General features: G+C 33.7%; 1 pseudogene; it reads left to right on the forward strand.

The window, feature by feature from the left end:
- The first annotated feature begins 3,457 nt into the window (after positions 1-3,457).
- Positions 3,458-10,798, forward strand: LOC120154542 (annotated as a pseudogene).
- The last annotated feature ends 6,065 nt before the right edge of the window (positions 10,799-16,863 follow it).

Here is a 16,863-nt window from a genome sequence, read left to right on the forward strand (position 1 = left end):
AATTAAATAAATATTACTTATTATATATATATTTATATGACTAAATAATAATACTAATAATTAAATATATTGAAAATAAACATATAAAATTAAAATATAACTAAACAGTGACTAAAATAAATAAAATTAAAAATATAGTATTAAAATATAAAATGAAATTATTTAAAATTAGTGATTAAATTATAACATGTTAAAATTAAAATACCCTAATTCGTAATTAATTATTTAAAAGTATAGTGGCTAAACATGCTATTTTACCAATTTATTAATTTAGTGACTAAAATAAACTTATATCAAATTCGAATATCAGATTAAAAAAATTAAACATGCTTTCGGGATTAAAATTTTAAATAATAAAATTATAATGGCTAACTTGATTATTTTACCTAAAATATATATAATTATGTAAAGGACTAAATTATAATAAATAAAAACATACTGTAAGGATCAAATTACAAGTTTTTAAAGTTATAGTGGCTGCGGGAATAGTTTAGCCGTGTGTGAAATTACACAAAGGCCCTCCCTTAAACGACGTCGTTTAAGATAGGGTATATATACCCTATTATAGCCGGCCCTTCGGGCCATATTCTCATTTTCCTATTCTCTCTTCTCTCTCTAAAACCGAGAGAGAGATTTCTCTCTCACCTCTCTTAAATTCCTCCAACCAGAGGAAGACCGGCCACCGGCTGGCAGTCGTCTGTCGCCGCCAACTCCACCGCCGGCCACCGCCGATGGTGGCCGAAAAATACTAATTTACACCCAAAATGTAGATCGGACTGTCCTAATGACGATTACGGTATCCTTTTCCCTTAAAAAGCTCCCGATCGGAGCAAATCTACGAAAATACCTTCAGTTTTCGAAGGCTTTTGGTGGCGCGTGGAGGCTCGTGTGAACTCTGGTGATGACATGGCTTCCTCGGTAAGTATCTCTCTTATTTTTTTCTTGCTTTTTTAGTGTTTATGGTTGTTGTGTGCTCTCTGGCTTCCGTTCGTATCTCCATTTTGCTGGTTCGGTCGATGGCTTTATAGCCATCACGGCGCTTCTTTGGACCGATCTCAAAGAGGAGTTTTGGTGAGTCACCAAACTTGTGGTGACTCACCGAAGAACGGCGACGCGTGTGCGGCTGGTAACACTTCTGGAGCCTTCGTTTGGGTGTCGTGACAGCGGCTGGTGGAGATGTGGAGCAGTGACAGTGAAGACGGCGACTGCGTGGCCCTAGGGTTAGGATACCCTAGGGTTTACTGCTGGGACTATCTAGACCGTTGGATCTAAGCTAGATCCAACAGTGGACAATGAGAGGCGGCTGGAGAAGAAGATGAAACCCTAATCTATTTAGGTTTCCAAACTTGGGCTGATTCAGGTTGGGCTTCTCATATCTGCGCCTGTAATTGTAATTGGGCTCTTGTTTGTAATATTTTGTACCTGTAATAATAATTTAATTATTAATAATAATAAAAAATATATAATAATAAAAAAATAATAGTAATATAATAATAATAATAATAATAATAATAATAAACCAAATGAAAAAAACTAGTGTCTTCACCATTGATCAGACTTTTTCCTAAGAGTGTGCTGCGATAAGAAGGTTTCGCCAATCCAACTTTGTCCGTCGCGTTGTTCGAATGGTTTTTCTCTTCCATTCTGACTTCCGAACCACTCCTCATGGGATCTGATGCTTTAATATTTTTCTTGCTTCTCATCAGTTGATCATGTTCTTGATCGATTCTGTCCTCCGTTCTCTTCATCTTTTTAGTATCCCTTATGTGGATAGCTTTTCTAATCAAGATAAGTTATGTTCAGAGTCTTTTGATTTGTTATGGGGATAACTTTGAATATGATGAAAATAAAACTATAATTAAGAAATTTATCAAATCTTTATAAGTCGTCATTATATTAAGCTATCATTGAGTATATTTTTATAATAAGATTTCTTATTATAAGAAATCGAAATAAATTGAATTTTTTTTGGATAGTTCAATAGAATGAGCCTAATTTAAAAAATTTGATCATAATACATACTGATAAGTTCAGATTTGGTTTAATAAAAGGAACCAAATTGAAAATTCTTTGTAAGTCATCATTATTTTAAATTGTCATTGGAATATATTTTTATAATAAGATTTCTTATTATAAAAAAACATGATAAGTTGAGTTATTTTCGAGTTTGATTCAATAGAAAGAGGCCACTTAAAAATCCAACAAAAAAAGATATTGATAAGTTCAGATTTGATTTAATAGAAAAGGCCAATTAAAAAAAATCTTTATAAGTAGTCATTATATTATAGAATATCGAGATAAGTTTAGTTTTTAAGATTTGATTTAATAGAAAAAGTCCAATTAAAAAAAATCCAATCAAAAACGTATGTATGAATTCATGTTGGTTCAATAGGAGGAGTTCAATTGAAAAATCTAAATGTCTTTCTATTAAGGTTTAATACACCTTTGGCTTAAATTATACTTTAAATTAACTTTTGGTGTATAAAGAATATTTTGTTAAAACATTGTCTAATTTTTTATTTGTTACAACTTTTAGTTGTTTATCGTTAAAAAATCATTAAGTGACACATTTTACTTTTATAATTTTTTTAAATTTATTAAAAAGAATTTTTTTAAAAGCTAAATGTGACACATATCTACTTGACGATTTTTTTAACGATAGAAAATGTAATAAAAAAACATTACACACTTATTTTTAACAAAAAAATATTTAAAAATCAAAAGTCAATTTAAAGTATAACTTACGATTATATTCTTATAAAACTACAACATATAATGAGTTTTATCTTTTTCGAGTATGGTTCAATAAAAGGAGTTTAATTAAAAATAAAATATTTTTTAAAAATGTTTTTTAAAATATAAATGTGACACATTTTATTTAACAACTTTTTAACGATAAATACTTAAAAATATAAGAAAACATTACACATTTATTTTTAAAAAATATATATTTAAAAATAAAAATCAATTTAAAGTATAATTTACAGACTATATTCTTATAAAACTACAACATATAATGAGTTTTTTCTTTTTCGGGTTTGGTTCAGTAGTAGGAGCCTAATTAAAAATAAAATCCAACCAGTTCACGGTCTAAAAATCGATTATAGACGTTTTACGGGTTCTTACAACTGATCGGAGCGGTCATCCGGCAGGTTCTCTATCGAACTGGTAAATCCGATCTGCTTCTACCGTTACTAAGGGAGAGAATCATGCCTTTTCCCAAAATACCCTCACATTTTGCTCAGATCCCGTTCTCTCAAGACTTTAACGGCTGGCTAACTCACCAACCAAATCCTTCGAGTACAGCAAATAAATCAAGCCCGATATGGTAATTCAATTTCATACACCACTCAAACGACACCGTCTCAAAAATTAACCAGAGAACGAGCGAGCACCTTCATTTTTCTACCTTTTGAGTCACTTTCCTATTTTAACCCTATCGACAATTTTAATTTTAAATCCTTCGTTCTTGTGTTTTTCTTAAACGGAATTTCCTCTCGCTTTTAACATCCATTCGGTTCCGGTTGGCCTGAAATTCGAGACCCTAATTTGCTTTATTTAGGGTTTTTTTAAAGATCTAAATCTTTTTCTCTTGTTATTCTTTATAGAATTTAATCGAACTCAAGTTCAAAGACATCTGAAATTGTTTTGAATTCAATTATCTCAGAAAATTTTAGATTCATAAAGTTTGATCCGACATTGGGTATCGAATGGCGGATCAACAAGAAGAAGAAGACCTTAGATTGGCTCTACGAATGAGCATGCAAAACTCGCCGCCAGAGCCGAAGAGGAGCAAGCCGGAAGAAGCTGCGAACTCAGCGACGACGATGACGCCGGAGGATAGCCGACGGCTGCAGCGTGAACTAATGGCAGCTGCAGCTGAGAAACGGATGCTGTCGGCAACAAAAAGCGTTCCTGCTTCTGGTTCCCCTTTGAAAAGCGACAGTGGCGGAGATTTAGGAAAGAAACAGATGGAAATAGAAGCTAAAGGAGTGAACTTGGGCAATGAATTGTCAGAGGAAGAAGCTTATCAGTTATTTTTTATGGTTTTTGGAAGTGACGTGTCGAAGGATATACTGGCTCAGTGGAGTAATCAGGGTATAAGGTAAAGGCTAGTCTTTTACTTTAATATCTTGTTTCTTAGTATTTTAAAATTATTTTCATTACTGCTTAGGAACTAGAAACGACGAAAGGAAATAATATTCATTTTTCAATTGAATCTCCGATAAATATGATGGTTAAGGATAATGATCACAAGATAAATTGACAACTGAATTTGGATATACATATTACTATACGGCATCAAGTTGCTACTTTTGTGTAATGGAAATTTCTTTTTTTCCTCTTCTCTCTCAAGTAGAAACCAGTTACTGATCAAATATGTCTAGAAAGCCTTTTCGTGCTATGATGATCATGAATGAAGAAGATAATTCATGAATGAAGTCTCTTGTTGTTAGAGCACAATAAAGAAAGTGCAAGTGCATGGTGAGATGAATCCAAAATCAAGAATGCATTGACATGTAACTTTTTTTTATGAGAATTATGTGAATAATCCTTGTCTGTGTTTGGGAGTGTAGATGAGCCTGAGTTAAAATATTGAGTTATTGTTCATGTATGAGGCAATTTCTTTCATGTAATGCGGTGCACTTTACAATTTTTTCCCATTTATTGCAAAACTATCCCTGATGTTCTTCATTGTCAAATACCAAGTAAAGAGATTATTTTTAGGGAATTTTGGTTTATTTGCTTTATCTCTATGTTTGTACATATTGATTGGTGGATTATACTAGCCAGGTTAGCAGGCTCTTGGCAGATTTGCAATTGGTTGATTTACACTGTTTTTTGTATGCCCCATCATTTTATATTACAACTATCACGAACCATATTTGGTAGTTCCAATCTCTTTTGCTTGGACTCTTCATTTTTCATGAAGTAGCCATGTCTGGCACTCCCGACACTTGTATTTGGAGGTATGACCTTCAAGGGTCCTCCAAATATATGGAAAAACTTTGAAAAATCTAACCATACACGTGTCAGATACATTCCCCGTATCCAACACTTACGCCCGAGTCCAAGTAACATAGGTTCCAATTTGGCAGATTCGGTTGATAGATATTTTATCTTCGTTGAAAATTCATGGATGTTAGTTCATGTCTTCTTTCATTTTGTGTTTGTGTTTTCTTGGTAAATTTGATTAAATGGGTACCAATGCTCAGTGATCCTGTGGGAGTTTCATATGTTTGCTTTTTATTGGCTAATACATGATGAAAAATCCTGTAGGTTTAGCCCTGATCCAGAAACATCTATGATCCTAGTGCAGCATGAAGGTGGACCCTGTGGTGTCTTAGCAGCCATACAAGTAATTCCTTAATTTCTTGGTTATACGAGTTTCTTTTCGCATGCAGAATGTGAATTGATTACTTTTCTTTTTATTTCATGTGAAGCTCTTAATCCATTTCAAAAATACACGTTTTCTTATGTAACACTTGAACTTATCATTATGTCTTCTGAATGTTAAAATATTACAGCAACATGTTTCTCGGACTAAAATTTATTAGAACTTAATGTTGTTCTTTCATTGGGATAGCTTATTTTAATCAGTGTTGTCAAGGGCGCCACGTGCACTAGAGGCACTAGGACCTCTATATAGCCTGAGGCACAAGGTGCAAAAAAGCACTTGCCCGATAGAAAAAAGGCACATACATATAAAAATACTTATAATACATGTCGACGATAATAAATAATAACAAGTAAGATAAAGCCTTTGCTCGAAGTACATTTTACAAAAAATACTGAAACAAAAAGAAATAAAACACAAACTTCAAAGCCAAAAACGGAGCTCTATTTTTTAACAATAGAACAGAGAAACTTGTCCTCTGTTTTAAACAACAAAGTACATTTTAAAATCAACCATAAAGGATAAAAGAACTAAAAGAAAAAAATAGTAGAATAGATAGAGACTCAAGGAAAAAAGTGAAGGCGACAGCGTTAAGGTTTAAAGAGAGTGCGAAGGTGAGTTAAATATTTTAATTTATTAGAACTTAGTATTGTTATTTCATTGGGATAGCTTATTTTTAGTCAGTGTTGTCAAGGGCACCAGGTGCACTAGAGGCGCTAAGACCTCTAAATAGCCTGAGGCATATGGAGCAAAAAAGCACGTGCCCGGTTGAAATAAGGTGCATGCATATAAAAATATTTATAATGCATGTAGACGTAAAATTAAAGCCTTTGCTCGAAGTACATTTTAGGAAAAATAATGAAAAAAGGGAAAGGCAATACAAACTTCAAAGCCAAAAACCGAGCTCTATTTTTTAACGCTAAAACAGAAAAACTTCTCCTTTGTTTTTTAAACAACAAAGTACACTTTAAAATCAACCATAAAGGAGAAAAGAACTAAAAGAAGAAAAAATAGTAGAATAGATAGACTCAAGGAAAAAAAAAGTAAAGGTGACAGCGTTAAGATTTAAAGAGGGTGCGAAGGTGAGTTAAATATTTTAATTTATTAGAACTTAGTATTGTTATTTCATTGAGATAGCTTATTTTAGTCCGTGTTGTCAAGGGCAACAGGTGCACTAGAGGCGCTAAGAGTTCTATATAGCCTGAGGCATATGGTCAAAAAAGCGCTTGCCCGGTTGAAATAAGGTGCATACATATAAAAATATTTATAATGCATGTAGACGTAAAATTAAAGTCTTTGCTCGAAGTACATTTTAGGAAAAATAATGAAAAAAGGTAAATGCAATACAAACTTCAAAGCCAAAAACCGAGCTCTATTTTTTAACACTAAAATAGAGCAACTTCTCCTTTGTTTTTAAACAACAAAGTACACTTTAAAATCAACCATAAAGGAGAAAAGAACTAAAAGAAGAAAAATTAGTAGAATAGGTAGACTCAAGGGGGAAAAAGTGAAGGTGACTGAGATAACGTTTAAAGGGAGAACGAAGATGAGTTAAATCTTTTAAATTTTCTTTGAGCTTTTAACTAAATAAAGTTGGCGGGTGAGATTCTATTTAATAAAATAAATAGCATTTTTGTATTTTGACTTTCAAAATAAAGAGTAAAAATAGAAGAAGAAACGGAAGATTGAGTCAGTAGGCGGGATTCTAGTTAATAAGATAAACAACATTTATGGTATTTTGTCTAGAAAAAAGTAAAGAAACTGAAGAGTGAAGGGCCTGTGAAGCTGGCTTTTCTATGCCTAGAATGAAGCACACGTAATAAAAGCACAGTAAAGCAACCACCTGTTTAAAATAGCCTTGCCTGGTATGTTGCAAAGCATTTCTGTTTTTTTTTTATTGTGCCTAGGCGTAACTTAACATCTCTGATTTTGATTGCTGGTTTGTTAACATGGTAATAATAATATCGAATGGTGTTTCAATATTTTATGGAAAATTCTGTCAACCATAATTACATAAATCTAAACTTCAGAATTAAACTGTATTTCAGCTAAGCTGCACTTCTTATCTTTGATGCAATTGAAAATGGATATTACTTGCTAATTAAGATTATTGTTGAGTCTGGATCTTTGATGATAGCCTCACGGCATCTGTTTGTTCTTCTGATGTGTACCACATGAAATTGTCATTCTCTTATTGCTGACAATAATATCTTTCTATCTAAACAGGCATTTGTTCTCAAACATCTTCTTTTCTTTCCGGATGAATTGGTTAAAGCTGCACAAAGCATGCCACAGGATTTGAGCTCCAGGAGATTATCCAAAAATCAATATGTTGCATCAAATAATTTTGCTGCTTTTACTGAAAATGTAAAAACAAGGTGATTAGATTTATTGCATTGAATTGTCAGAAAAAGGACATTGGATTTCAAATTTCTTATAGTTCAGTGTTTCGTATAAAAAATGGAGTTGAACTTATGTCCTATATGACAATGTTAAAAAAACTTTCCTGCCAGTTGTCGCATATAAGCTTTTTTATGTTAATCGTCATAGTACTGCTTAGTTGTCCTGTTTTCTATTGAGTTTCTTTAAAATTCAGTTTAGTTTATTTTTATGGTTGTTGATTTCTTGTTTGCTTAGAAAATCAGAGAAAAAGATGTGGTTATTTGTTCTTAACCTGAGCAGTCACGTTGCATGTACAATTTCTTTTTCTATATGTGTTTGCACAAGCATATCTTCTTATCCAAATTTGGCCTAATGGGCTATGGGTGTATTTGCGTATCTGTCATGTTTTGGTTTGGTTTAAGGTGTTAGATCATTCATGTTACCATTTAGTTGTCGTGGTTATCCCTTCTATTGAGTTTCTTTGAAATTCAGCATAGTTGTTTGCTTTTATGGTTGCTAATTCCTTGTTTTCCATTAGGCAATCAGAGAAAAAACTGTGGTTCTTTGATCTCAACCTGTGAAGTCACGTACAATTTCTTTTCCTATGTGTTTGCTCAGTCACATCTGCATACGAAATTTGGCCTAATGGGCTAAGGTTGCATTTGCACATACTCTATTGTGTTTTAGTTTGGTTTAAGGTGTTAGCTCATTTTTATGAATGACTGTCGAGCAATGTCATGAACTGATATAATGTTAAATCTTGCGACATATCTTAATGGATATTCATGAGTATTTATGATGTGAACTGGTAGTGGCCTTTGTTATGTTTACTTCATTTCTGGAATAATAATTGCTCCTTTTTTTGGCTGCTTTGCAATTAATTAATTTTTGTCCTGTTATCTGTTTCTGTTACAGGGCTCTAGTTAAAAGTATGGGTGAGATACTCTTTTTATGTGGAAATAATAAAAGAGCCGTGATTGCAACTTTGAGTTCTATTGGTGATGGTATTAAAGGATCTGAAGACAGTCTAAAAGACATTGTAAGTAGATTCCGATCGACCTGAATATGTTATTATTATTATTTTGCTCACTACAATCTGCTGTTGGAGTCAATTGCAAGTAAACACATATTAATCCTAATATTTTAAAATAAAATCAAGCAAGAAATTCAAACCACATTATCCAAATAATATAGGCCCGACAGTTGTCAGAAAACAACTTCTAATGCTTGCTGACCTTTGGAGAAATCCAAATTGTTGTGATACAACGAAAGCAATTTAGAATTTGAAGATGTATAATCTGCGTGTGATGTGAATTTTAAGAGTTTGTTAATATTTTAGTGTTTATAATCCTTTTCGCTGATTAGTGTTTGTTCTATCTTACAGATCATTGCACAAGCACTTGAAGGTCTTTCAATTGGATCTGCTTCTGATTTGCATAAGATTTTAAGAGTTGACACATACACAACTCCAGCGAGTGCCTTTAAGAGACTTGAAGCAATGATTCCCATTTTTCAAAGTCGCATGGGAGCTCTGCTTTTCCTTATCTCTGCCTTACTTTCTCGAGGATTGGTAGGTTTGTTTGGACTTGAAGACTCCAATTTTTCTTTATTTATGTGTCAATTTTTATAGCTATATAATGATTTTAAGAACAGGCTAGTTATATCTTAAAATTATGAGACTGTTATGTTGAACTACTATATAATTACATCAGTGCAACCTAATTTTATCTAGGACTGTGTTCAAGCCGACCGGGATGATCCTAGCCTTCCTCTAGTAACTGCACCTTTTGGGCATGCTTCCCAGGTACATAAAATTGCTCTTCTTTATCTAATGGGTGGACTTCAATATCTTCAATTTGGCACTTCCATAAAAATCTGTATTGCTCTCTTTGATGTTTTTGCTTTGGAATTGCATTCATATGAAATTATTTCAGGAAATCCTGAACCTGTTGCTATGCGGGCAAGCTGTTCCAAATGTATTCGATGGAAGGATGGATTTTGGTGGTGGCATGTTTTTGAAGGGTGTATCTGCAAATGTGGAAGTCGGATTCCTAACTCTTTTGGAATCGCTTAATTTCTGTAAGGTTGGCCAAAACCTAAAATGCCCAAAATGGCCAATATGGGTTGTTGGGAGTGAATCCCATTATACGGTCTTATTTGCTCTGGATACGGCTGTTCAAGATGAGAATGAACTGGAAGAAAGGGAATCGCAGATCCGGAAAGCTTTCGATACTCAAGATCAGAGTGGAGGTGGTGGCTTCATTAGTGTGGAAGGTTTCCATCAAGTCCTTAGAGAGACGAGTATCAGACTTCCGTCTGAAAAACTTGATAGTCTTTGCAGCTCAGGCTTCATTGTGTGGTGAGTTCTGGCAGGTCATTTTAGATTTAGACAAGAGCTTGGGGGGTCTTAAGGATTCGACCGGACAAATGGGTCAAAAGGTATTCGATCTTTACCATTTTAATGGGATAGCAAAATCAGTTTTGAATGGCAGCCAATCGAGTTCTGTAGGTGAAACTCTGATACAAAGACCAAGGCTTACAAAACTGAGGGTCTCAGTACCCCCAAGGTGGACACCAGAGGAATTCATGGCAGATGTAGCAGTTCCATCAGATTCTGCTGGGACCGAAGTGGCTAAACCCAAACCTTCTCAACATGCACCGTTGGTGGACTGCATTAGAACGCGCTGGCCTCGTGCTGTTTGTAACTGGGTGGGGACCCCCCTAGTATAGTCTGATATTCTGAATGCCAATTAAATCATATCTGGGGATCCTTTGATGTCCCCTTCGAACTCGGGCGGACATCGTTGCTTGAAATCGGAAAGCAAAATTGAGAAAGAAAGGCCAAAAACGATAAAACCTGGTTTGTTTTCTCATAACATTTGGTCAAGTTAGATATGAGCTACTTTCTGGGTCTTTTTAGCGGAAGAGCGTTCACCATTTCTATGGTGTATTGATTTGCTGTAGCATTGGAATTATTATTCAATTTTCATATTTTAAATACCAAAGGTGAAGGATTATATAATCTATTTCTTCAATCATATCTGCATTGGTTTATGCATACATTGTCTTTGAACTAAGCTAACCTCCGACAGGCTTAGTACCCATAGCAGTTGGTGTCTTGCTGTGAAGAGTTGATTTGGATTTTTGTAATGGCATGGGCTCTACCAAACTTGTCTGTTAATGCCAATGTTGCTAAAGCCGTTGCTGAAGGTGGCTTTAATCTCCTCGCTGGGTTGCAGAGGTCCATTGGAACCTTGAGCGCAAGGTTCTGTCCTATTCTGTGTTTTCTTTCTCGTGCTTGACATCATATTTTTATTAAGGCTTAATACAAAAAGTATCCAAACTATGTCTTGAAAATATTTTAGTGTTTAATTTTTTTATATTTTAACTAAAAGTAAGTATCTAACGTTTTCTTAATTGTATTTTTAGGTGCTCACTATTATCATTTTATATTTTTAATAATAAAAAAATTATTTATAAAAAAAACTAATTTTTTACTGAAATTATAAAAAAAACCTAAAAAAAAATTAAATTTTCTCATTTCAATTCCATTACTAATCGTCGTTAGCCATCATAGTTGGATTTTGATCGGAATTGTACGGTGGTTCGAATGGTGGCGGCGGTATGGCTTATGAACGTCGAAATCGTCCAGAATCGATGAAGAATAGTGACGGTGGCTTTAAATCCAACGAGCCTTTGAACTTCTACATGAGAAACGGTGTAGATTACAACGAAAGGTCAACGGGGGTCGACGACAATATTGATGATGGTGGCGGTGATGTCACGGTTGGCTGGTCGGTGGCTATGGGAGGGGAAGGAAGAAGGGGGGAGAGGAGAGGGAACACGGGGATGTTTGGGTTTTTTTAAATAAAAAATATCTTTATTTTTAAATTTTAAATAATTCTCAAACTTACCAAAACGTGACGCATGTCTCTTAAAGAAGACTTTTAATGATGGTTATGTTCGAACATCTAAAATATAACATTGAAAATATTAGACACATATTTTTAATGAAAAATTCTTTAAATTAAAACATTTTTTGAGATATAGTTTGAGCACTTATTTTTATATTAAATCTTTTATTAACTTGAAATAATTTTTTATTATTTGCAAGTATTGGAAGTAATTTTTATATTTTTTAATTGAAATTATGCAAAAATATTATTGAGGTAATAGTTTAATTTAGATCGAAAATAATGTGAATTAAAAATAAGTTTATTTAAAAGCGGAAAGGAGATATCCCGACCAACTAGAAAATCTCCACTTGGAATAGGGACAGAAGCAAACAAAAGAGACGACTTAAGAGCAGATCTGATGCAACTCCTTTGATTCCATGATTTGCCCAAAAGTTCATGTTTTTGGGTCCCAAAACATTGTCTCAAAATCAGTGCCAACAATTAGTGGGTGCAATCACCTCCACTATATTTAGATATTTTATTTTTTTAATGGATTACGTACGTGAGTATGATGTCAGTATACTCAATTTACTGAATGGCTGTTTGGCTGGAATTCTCATATAATGAAATCCACATTATCATGTTTGGTGATCGGGAATCTCATTCTCGGTAATATTTATTATTAATAATAATTTTTTGGGGTATATTACCGAAAATGTCATTACCTCATTTCTTTAGGTATTGTTGGATTACCGACGTTTTAGACTAAAATGCCCTTAATTTTTTTCTCAAAAATATTATTCTTCTGTCATTGAATAATAAAATTCTACGAAAGGTTAAATTACAAATTATCATTAAACTATTTTAGATTTACAAAAATATATATATATATAATTAAACTTTTATATGAGTTCAGGGGTTAAAATAAACTTTTAATCTTTCATAAACCTTTTTATATTTTTAATTTTGTAAAAAATATATAAATTTTGAATTTAAGTTTTTTTAAAGAAAATATATAAATATTTCCAACTTGTTAAAAAATAAATATATAATAAGGATAATTCGGTCAAATATACATTCCAATAATCTTTTATTTCTTTAACCAAACTCGGTAATCTTACATTCCTGCTAAACAACTAAACATAAAATACAACATTCTCAGTAATCATATTCCTGGTAATCTTACATTCCCTGGTAATCTACATTCACACTGGTAATCTCACATTCCGTGAACCAAACACACCCTTAGGTTGATGAATCTCTAGTAATTCCTATAACTTTGTCGCGACGTCTTTCGGGTGGGCCCGGAATTGAGATTCGACTTGAATAATTAGGTTAGAGTCGCCACTGATCACTATAAAAAATATTTAGGTGGATCGGATACTATCTTACCTGATTTGTGTTTCACCATAAATATGTCGGGCTCGGGAGTCGGTTACGGTCAAGGAAGGATTAGCACCCTAAACCGCCTTTTCGGTACCAATTAATTTGTCGGTTGTCTTTAATTGCAAAATTTAATTTAATTTAATTACCCGATTCAAATTTTTACCTTTGCTCGATTGAGAATTTCTCTACAAAGTTAAAAATGTTAGAAAAAAATAAATAAATACTAAATAAATCAAGAGAAAGGGAAAATTAGAAAAAAATACAAAAAAAATAAATAAAAATATTAAATAAACAAAAAATAAATGCAAAATAAAAATAAAAAATAATAAGAAGTAAATAATAATAATAATGATAATGATAATATATAATAGAATGGATTATTAAATAGTAATAAAGAAATAAAATGTGGAAGAGAAAAAATAAAAAATAAAAATAATAAAAAAGAAGCAAAAATAAATAGCAAATGATCAAATTGAAATAAAAAATAAAATGTCAAGTGAAATTTGAAATAAAATCGGGGCATTAATGGAATTAACGGGCAAAAATAAAAGCTTACAGAAACAAAGGGACAAAAAAGGGAATTGTCCCTTTTAAATTTAAAAATGCACGAATCTACTCGGGTCGGGTCGCAGCGCAAGTCCAAAACCGGGTACAGGGGTTGCATATAAACAAAAAAAAAAAACTCAAACTAATTCATTTTTCAACTTTCTCCCAAAATAACACCTCAGCTCTCAATAATCCTCTCAACCCTCTCTCACCCGGGCGATATTCGGCCATCGCCCCGATGGCCCGCCGCCGGAAACCGAACCTACCAAAATGACCCTCACTTCACCCCAAACACAAATCCACAGTCCGATTCTCAAAACGAAGCCCTTATCGTCGTAGATCTAAGAGCAAAGACTTCAGTTTTTTATTTTCGCCGACGAAACCCTTCGCCTTCCCGACATGCTCCTCTCAGTTCCGACGGAAAATGCTTTCCTTTTTTCTGTTTTTTTTAATGTTTGTTGTATATCTTGCTTTTTGGTGTTGTGGTGTGTTGTTTGGCTTTGATTGCTCGGTATTGTTCTTGTTTGTGGCTCTCTTTTAGCAGTGTTGATGTCGTTTCATTTCTGTGTTGGGTTTTCGATTTTCTCTGTTGGTACCGTGTTCGATGGTTGGCTTACTGTTGATGTCCCTCGATCGTTGGTTCCAGTGGTATTTGTTGAAAACATTTTGATATTTCGATATAACAAATTAAGTTAAATGAATTTTAAGATTTTCCAAATGATTTTCTAAGTATATTCGATAGAATTATTCAAATATCAAAACATTACTCCAAATCTTTCAAAGATCATTTTTAATCCTTGCTCAAAGTGTAAAATTAAGTTTTAATCTTAAAACAGTTTCAAAATAATTTTACAAAGTATTTCGAACTATTTCAAAGCCAAAAATTCCAGATTGCTCAGAGGGAACCGATTCCCCCTAAGGGGGTACCGATTCCCCCATGAATGGTTTGGCTCCGAGAATTCCAGTATGCTCGGAGGGAACCGATTCCCCCCCAGGGGGTACAGATTCCCCCCTTGTATAACGGTCGAAATATTTGAATTTTACACTTAGGGAACCGATTCCCCATAGGGGGTACCGATTCCCCCCATGCTCCAAGCTGTTTTATTAATTGTTTTCACACTAAAACGGCTATATGATCTTCACTAATCATCCCCAACGTTCAGAAGTGATTCAAGGTGTATTTAAACAAGTTCTGAAGCCCTTGATCAATAAGAAATCATAGAGAAACAAGAGAGAAAGCATCAAACACCAAGTTTGTGCAAATCAAACCAATTTTCCTTTCATATCATTTGCTTTCAAAGAACATCATTGTGCTCATTTTAATTATTTGTGAGTGTTTTTTTCTTGTTCTAGAATTGTACAAACATCTTACCTTGAGAGGTTTTCCTTGTAAGTTTGCAAATTTGTAATATTCTCTTTGGGAAAGAGTGTTCTCAAGAATTGGGGTATATTCTTGAGGGTGTTGTAAGGTCATCTCTTTGGCCTCAAAAGAAAGAACAAATTAGTGAATTTGTTGGAAAATCCTTAGTGTGGTAGCTAAGGTAGTGGACGTAGACTTGATTGAGAAAGTCGAACCACTCTAAATTGCTGTGCAATTACTTTCAATTTTCTGCAAAAGCTTCCACCAAATTTTAATTGCCAATTCACCCTCTTGGCCAATTCCGTCAATCGATTAACTCAACATTGGCATCAGAGTCTAACTCATTTGAAGGTTTATCGCCTATTGAGTCGATTCGAAGAGTTTATATCGATAATCAAAGTCATCAATGGCCTCCGCTTCAAACTTCGACTCCGGTCTCGACTCGATGCCCGTCAACAAGCCTCCTTTCTTCAATGGAGCTAACTATGCCTATTGGAAGAATAGAATGTACTTCATTCAAGCAAGTGACATGGGAGCATGGAATGTTGTAGAAGAAGGATACATCAAAACCTCTCACTCATCCAAGGTGTGGAGTGAAGGAGAGACAAGAATGTTCCAGCTCAACTCCAAAGCCATCCATATAATTTTTGTGATCTTGGACCAGATGAATACGGAAGAGTTTCATCGTGTACAACCGCCAAAGAAATATGGGACAAACTTCAAGTCACTCATGAAGGTACCGATGAGGTAAAGAAATCTAAAATTAGTATTCTAACGCATAGCTATGAAAATTTCAAGATGAAACCAAATGAAGATATCAAAGCTATGACGGATAGATTTTCAACGATTGTCAATGGTCTCAAATCATATGGAGAGATCATTTCAAATGAAAAGCTTGTGAGGAAGTTAGTATACTCCCTCCCAAAATCGTGGTAATCAAAGAAGACGGTAATCATCGAGTCTAAGGACTTAACATCCTTAACTCTTGAAGAGCTAATTGGGTCACTCCTCACTCATGAAATGATGCTCGAAGATGAGGTGGACCTCGACAAGATTGACGAGACACCAAAGAGAAGGAGAAAGAAAAAACATTGGAGTTGCTCTCAAATCCACAAAAGATGAGAGTAATTCGAATAACGATGACAATGATGAGGAAATGGCATTGTTTGCCAAATGGTTCAGAAAAATGATGAGGCCTTATCGAGGAAAAAATTCAAACAAAATGAAGGCCTCAAAAATGAACCGAAAGAGAATGACCCAATCATTTGCTACGAATGCAAAAGGCCAGGGCATGTCAAATATGATTGCCCACAATTGAAGAAAAAGGGTCAATCAAAGAATAAACACAAGGCTCATGTGGCTACATGGAGCGATGAAGAAAGTTCCGATGAAGAGGAACAAGAAGTAGCTAACTTGTGCTTGATGGCATTTGGGGAAGATTCTAAGGTAACCTCTAATTCATCCGATTTTGATGATTTATTAGAGGAATATAATGGGTTGGCTTTGGATTATGAGAAATTATTTTTAAAATATAAAAATGATGTTTCAAAATTGAAAAATGAAAACAAACTCATATCCAAAACCATAACGATCTTGAAAGTAAAATCAAAGATTTGCAAATCAAACTAGAAGAGTTTGAAAAGAAAAATTTAGATTTGTAAAATTTACTTTCAAAGATCAATGATGATCATCAAAAGAAAATTGATGATCTTAAAACTTCTTTTGATAAAGTTGAAACAAAACATTTTGAAAAAGGTGAAAATTCAAAATCTAACTTTGTTAGAAAAAGTTTTAGAAACTACAATCATAGAGGTCCCCAAAGAACCTCTAATGAAAAAATCGTTAGAAGTATGTGGATTCCTAAAGAACTCATTATACTAAAGATAAAAATATCC

The sequence above is a fragment of the Hibiscus syriacus genome, unplaced genomic scaffold (assembly GCF_006381635.1).
Source record: "Hibiscus syriacus cultivar Baekdansim isolate YM2019G1 unplaced genomic scaffold, ASM638163v2 tig00111131_pilon, whole genome shotgun sequence".
NCBI lineage: Eukaryota > Viridiplantae > Streptophyta > Magnoliopsida > Malvales > Malvaceae > Hibiscus > Hibiscus syriacus.